Source organism: Aedes albopictus, chromosome 3 (genome assembly GCF_035046485.1).
Source record: "Aedes albopictus strain Foshan chromosome 3, AalbF5, whole genome shotgun sequence".
Lineage (NCBI taxonomy): Eukaryota > Metazoa > Arthropoda > Insecta > Diptera > Culicidae > Aedes > Aedes albopictus.
In genome coordinates this window covers 420,421,659-420,427,612 of record NC_085138.1, presented here as the reverse complement: position 1 = coordinate 420,427,612, position 5,954 = coordinate 420,421,659, and positions in this window count along the sequence as shown.

Sequence of the window (5,954 nt, the reverse complement as noted above, 5' to 3'; positions counted from 1 at the left end):
TCAAGCAGTTGCCCAGCTGTCAAAAGGTGATTTCAAAAAATCTCTTTGAACTTAATTTTAGGTATCAAAACACAGTTCTAAAAATCTGAAAAAAATCACAATGGCTCAGAAAAAGGTGCTCTTTTGTATAAATTAAAAAAATCAATACATTTTTCAAAATTTAAAAACCCAATTGGCAGGTCCCGATCATTATTATTTGGGAGATTGCGTGTAAGTCATGGCAGATTCATCATCCTAACTGCTACAAAGAAAGAAAAAAAAGTTTATCATGTATTTGAGCTTGAACCTGGGACCTTCTGATCCGCAGGCTCGAGCCTTACCATCTGCACCATTTCTGATACTTAAATCAAAAGACATTAGAATACGATGGCATGACGTCTTAATCATGGGTAATTTTGTTTTAATTCGTGCTGGTAACTCTGTGCGATTTTTAGTATCAACGTGACATACTTTTGATAATTAGTCAATGAAAACTAATTCCTACACAAAAACGATGTATGGACGAAATGTTCGTTAAACAAAGGAGTAATCGCTAATTAATTTAGTTACGTAAAACAATGTAAAATTACATGACTTTTATATGTAAAATCTAAAAATATCGTGTTTTTTCGTGATTTTTTAACTTAAATTGTTGAATAACTTCGAAATGCGCAATTTAAACACCGTAGTGTCTTCGGCAAAGTTGTAGAGTAGGGTAACCAATATAATTTGGACCCCCATATATTTTGGACCCCCTGGACCGTATTATCATAACTTTCACAGATTTAAAGAAGAGATGACAAAAGTTTTTAGAATCATTCGCTAAATTAGATTGTCCTGTACGAGCAGCAATCATTTCCTCACTGGAAATATCTTTATTTGCCTTGAAATTATGTTCGTTAATCTCGTCATCCGTGCGATTGTCGCGGCGTGTTTACGAAAAGAGAAAATTGTGCTGGGGAAACTTGCATATGTAAACAAAACCGTTTATCATTCTAGCGCATTAAATTCGCAAAGTTCGTCTAATCAGCCTTTGTTAATCAAGTAATTAGGATGTGATGCAGCATATCCAAGTTGCAGATTCTTCGAAAATAGTTTCAAGAGGGTTTAAACACCGAGTGTCCAAAATATATACTAAAGAGGGTCCAAAATACATTGGGGTGTCCAAAACAGTGAAAACTGATGCTTCAAAAATCAGTTATTTTCATCAAATTTTCAGCCAGAAATAACCTTGTGGGTATTTCTGACGGACAGTGGAGGCTTTTACGGTCATATCAACATCATCATTATGTGTAACACCCTCTGAATCTGTTTGATTTAAGCTCACATTCAAAGTAATGTCCTCTAGGGGTCCAAAATTCGACCGTTACCCTATTGTTCGAACTATATCCTAACGGTATCTCCGGCATCTTTTCAGAGCAATTTTGTGAATTTCTGAGTAAATTTCTATGAAAACGGCTAAAAACCACAAAATCGATTTGATACACCTTTAAATCTTCATTATTTAATTTGGCTCAATTTTGGACTGAAGACTTGGTTTTACATGTGGATTGATAATTATTATAATTATAATTTGATGTGTCACGGAGAATCGGAGAAAAAAAGTTTCAAAGTGAACAGGTCTAACCGACATGCACCGCTTAGGACAAAGCGTTTGTTTTTCGGCGTGATCCGTTTTTCGTACCCTGATTTTAGGTAGGGTCTTGTACCATTTGGGCAGGTGTACCTATTTTGAGCACTTGCCGCTATAACTAAGTCAATTTCAAACCGATTGATTTGAAATTTTGTATAGAGTTAGGCACGTACAGTATCTAACTCTGTACAAAATTTCAAATCAATCGGTTTGAAATGGACTTAGTTATAGCGGCAAGTGCCCAAAATAGGAACACCTGCCCAAATGGTACAAGACCCTATCAAAATTAAATTCTAAAAATCTGAGAAAAATCATAGTGCACTGTCATGCACAGCCATGGCTCAGAAAAAGATGCTCTTTCGTATGAAATCAAAAAACGAATACATTTTTCAAAATTTAAAAACTCAATTGCAAAATATGAAAAGTTTTTGCAATTAAAAAGCAATCAAGTGTCAAATTTGTGTTGTCAGTCATGCTGTCAGTGCATTTCGATGCACTTTAGTGTGAAAGTAGCGTTGCAATTAGCGAATGGCATTCGTTCGTTGCAATGTAAACATTTTGGATTTTTCCATGTATTCCTGCAAGAATTTCGCAAGATATTGTTCCGATAATTCCATCTGAAATTTTTCAAAGCATTTCATGAGATGTTTCTTCCAGGAATTCTTTCTGAATTTTTTACCAGAAATTATCCAAAATTTTCTTCACAATTTAGTACAAGAAAATCCTTTAAGATTTCAATTTCAGGAATTGCTTCAGATTTTTTCAAGAACTCTTCTTAGGGTTCTTTCATATTTTGTTTTTCAAGAAATTCTTTAGTAATTTCATCAGTACTTCCTCCTGAGATTTCTTCAGAAAATCCTCCTGGGATACTTCCAAGGATTGCTCCGGGAATTTTTACAGGAATTCCTCCGAGAAATCCGAAAATTCCTCCAGAGGTTCTTGCAGGGATTCTTCTAAACAATCCTCTAAGAATTTGTCTAAAGAATCCTCTAGAAGTTCTTCTTGATATTCCTCCAGGAATTCCTCTATAGAGGCCTATAGGCATTCCATCAGGGATTCCTCCTGGAATTCTGCCAGGAATTTCTCTAGAAATTCCTCCAGGATGTTCTCAAGAGATTCCTTCAATGAATACCTCTAGAGATTCCTCCAGGAATTGCTACAGGGTCTCCTCCAGGAATTCTTCTAGGCATCCCTACAGTAATTCTTCATTTATTCCTACAAAGATTCATCTAGAAATTACTTAAACGAACTCTCTAGGGATTCCTCCAGAAATTCCTTCTGATATTTCTCCTGAAATTCCTCCAAGGATTTCTATTCGGAAATTTCTCCAGAGATTCCTTCAGAAATTCCTCCTAAAACTCGTCAAGATATTCCTCCAGGTGTTCCTCTAGGCATTCCTCCAGGGATTTCGCCAGACAATCCAGCAGGATTTCATTCAGGAATGCCTCCAGGGATACGTCCAGGAATTCCTCCAAGAATTGCTCCATGGATTCTTCAAAAATTTCCACCAGGTTTTCCCCAAAAAATTCCACCAGGTATTCCTCCAAGCATTCTTCCAGGAATCCCTTCAGGATTTTTCCAAGAATTCCTTCAGCGATTGCTTCAGTGCATACTTCCTCCGGGAGTTTCTTCAGAAAATCCTCTTTGGATTCCTTCAGAAATTCCTACAGCAAATCTTCCAGAAATTTCACCCCATGGATACCTGCAAAAATTGTTTCAAGAATTCCTCTAGGAATTTTTCCAGGTGTTCCTACAGGAACTTCTCCAGGGATTCCTCTAGGAATTCTTCTACGAATTTGTACTCCAGGGATTGCTCTAGCTATCCCTCCAAGAGTTCCTTTAGGAGTTCCTCCTTGCATTTCTTCACGCATTTCTTCAAGAATTTCTCCAGGAATCCCTCTAGGTATTCCTCTGGAGATACCTTCAGGAATTACTTCAGCAATTTCTTTAAGAATTCATTCAGGAATTCTTCGAGGGATCCAGAAATTCCTTCAGGAAAATTTAGGAAATCTTCCAGTAATTTCTTCACAAATTGCTCCAGGAATTCCGCTAAATTCCTCCAATAATGCTTGCAGGAATTTCTCCAGAAGTTCCTTCCAAGGAACTCCTCCATTGGTTTCTCCAGGCATCTCTGCAGAGATTCCGCCATGAAATTGCTCCAGGGATTCCTCCAGGAATTCCCTCACAAATTCCTCCAGGCATTCTTCCAGGAATTCCTCCATGTCTTTCCGCAGGGATTTTTCCAGGAATCCCTTCAAAGAATGCTCCGGGAATTCTTCCAGGGATTGCTCGAGGAATTCCTCTACTGATTTTTTCAGAAGTTCCTCTTGGCATCCCTTCAGAAATGTATTCAGGGATTAGTTCAGGAATTTCAAAAATCCTTCCATCATCATTCAAGATTTTTTTCAGGAATACCTGAAGACTTTTTTGAATAATTTCAAGGATTTCTTGGCAAATGAGGGGGTTAGAAGCAAAGGGGTGTAAGTGACAAAAACCTACTTTCGAGTAAATGAGGTTTAAAGTTTTTGACCAATTTTTCATCCCATACAAAATGTATGGAGCGCCAGAATCAACCCTATTTTCTCTGATTTATTGTAATTTTTCCAATCATCGTAGAAACAATCTTAAAAAAGTTCCTGAAAGCTTGAAATCTGAAGAATTTCATGATATGCTCAGCTCAAAATCGACAAAATGGTCATTTACACCCCTTTGATTCTGGGCCCCTCAAATATCTTCTGCGAATTGTATTGAAATTCTTCAAGATACATAATTTAAGAGGAATGCATACAAGACCCAGGAAATTCTCCATGTAGTCATGCTGGAGTTCTTTCACATTTTTTCCAAGAAATCCTTTAGAAGTTCATTAACGGATTTGTTCAGGAATCCATCCACGAATTTCTTCAAGAATACTCCCTGAAGCTCCTGAAAAAGAACTCCTTCTGAAAATCGTCATTCGATTCTTTCAAGAATATATCTTAAGATTCTTTTTTTTTTCTCCAAGAAATTATACATGGATTTCTTTAGGAACTCGGCTAGAGATTCTTTAAGAGTTTTTTCAGGGATGTCTTGGACAGACTTGTTAGAATCCCAATATGGCCGCCACAATGGCCGACTTTGGCACCTACTCACGATTTTGAGGGCACAAATCTCTTCGTAAACAAAAGCAGCGCACCTGAGCTTCTTATTTTAAGCTTATTACAAGTGAGCAAGAACAGAATAATAAAAGGCATTGTTGTTTGAAGCTTGCTTCTTGAGATTTGTGCGTCTGAAGTTTTGATGCACTGTTGAACCGGGATTTTAAGACGTTTGTCCTTAAGGGTGGTCATTTAGAATGTCTTTCAGGGATTCTTCAAAAAAAAAAAATGGTCAAAGGATTCCTTCAAAATTTCCCCTGAAATGTCTCAAAGGTTTCCTCCAACGATTGCTTTAGGACTTAACCTAGGATTTCTTCCAGTAATTCCTCCAGAGATTGTCAGACATTTCTCCAAAAATTCACCCAGGGAAGACTCTTTTCAAAATTCTCTCGGGGATTCCTCCTGGATTTTTTTTATTGTAACAGGAATTCCTTAAGGAATTCCATGTTAAATTCCTCTAGACATATTTCCATTATTAATATATTCCAGCAACTCGTTCCGTAATTTCTGACAGGTGAGTTCAAAAGTTTTTCCAAGGATTTTTTGAGAGTTCTCCGGAAATACTTCCAGGAAATTCTTCAAGAATTTCTTTAGGGATTCCCTTCAAGAACTTCTACAGGGATACCTTGAAGATTTCTTCCAAAGATAGTTTCAAGGCTTTTACGAGATTACCTTCAAGAATTCGTCCAAGGATCGTTCCGGGAATACGTCAATAGGCTCCTAAAGTCCTATCTGGATTCTTGTTTTAAACCACAATATATTTACATACATACATATTTACTCATTTTTTGACGTTTTTTATCAACCGTAGTTGAAAATATATAATTTTTATTTTTTTAGTCTTTTGTCGTCTTTTGTCGTCAGGCTTATAACACATACTTTGAGTGATTTTTTTTCACCGTGTATGTCAGATAGGAACATTTTTGAATTCCCAGTGCGAAAAATGTCGAGCTCCGTCACACAAGGTTGACCTCAAGTGTCAAAGTAGAACTATTTACCTTTTTACTTATTTCGAATTTTCTCATTGTTCCTTTGTTTTTAAAGTTCGAGCAAAGTACTATTCCGATTAGAATACCATGCTTGATCGTATTATTCAATAAAAGCGAGATTTTGTCTTTAATTTTAGGACCCTATTGACATTACTTTAGGATTATTCATCTGACGCATAGGGAAGAGAAAAGTTTATGTTTCGGCTTGAACATAACTAG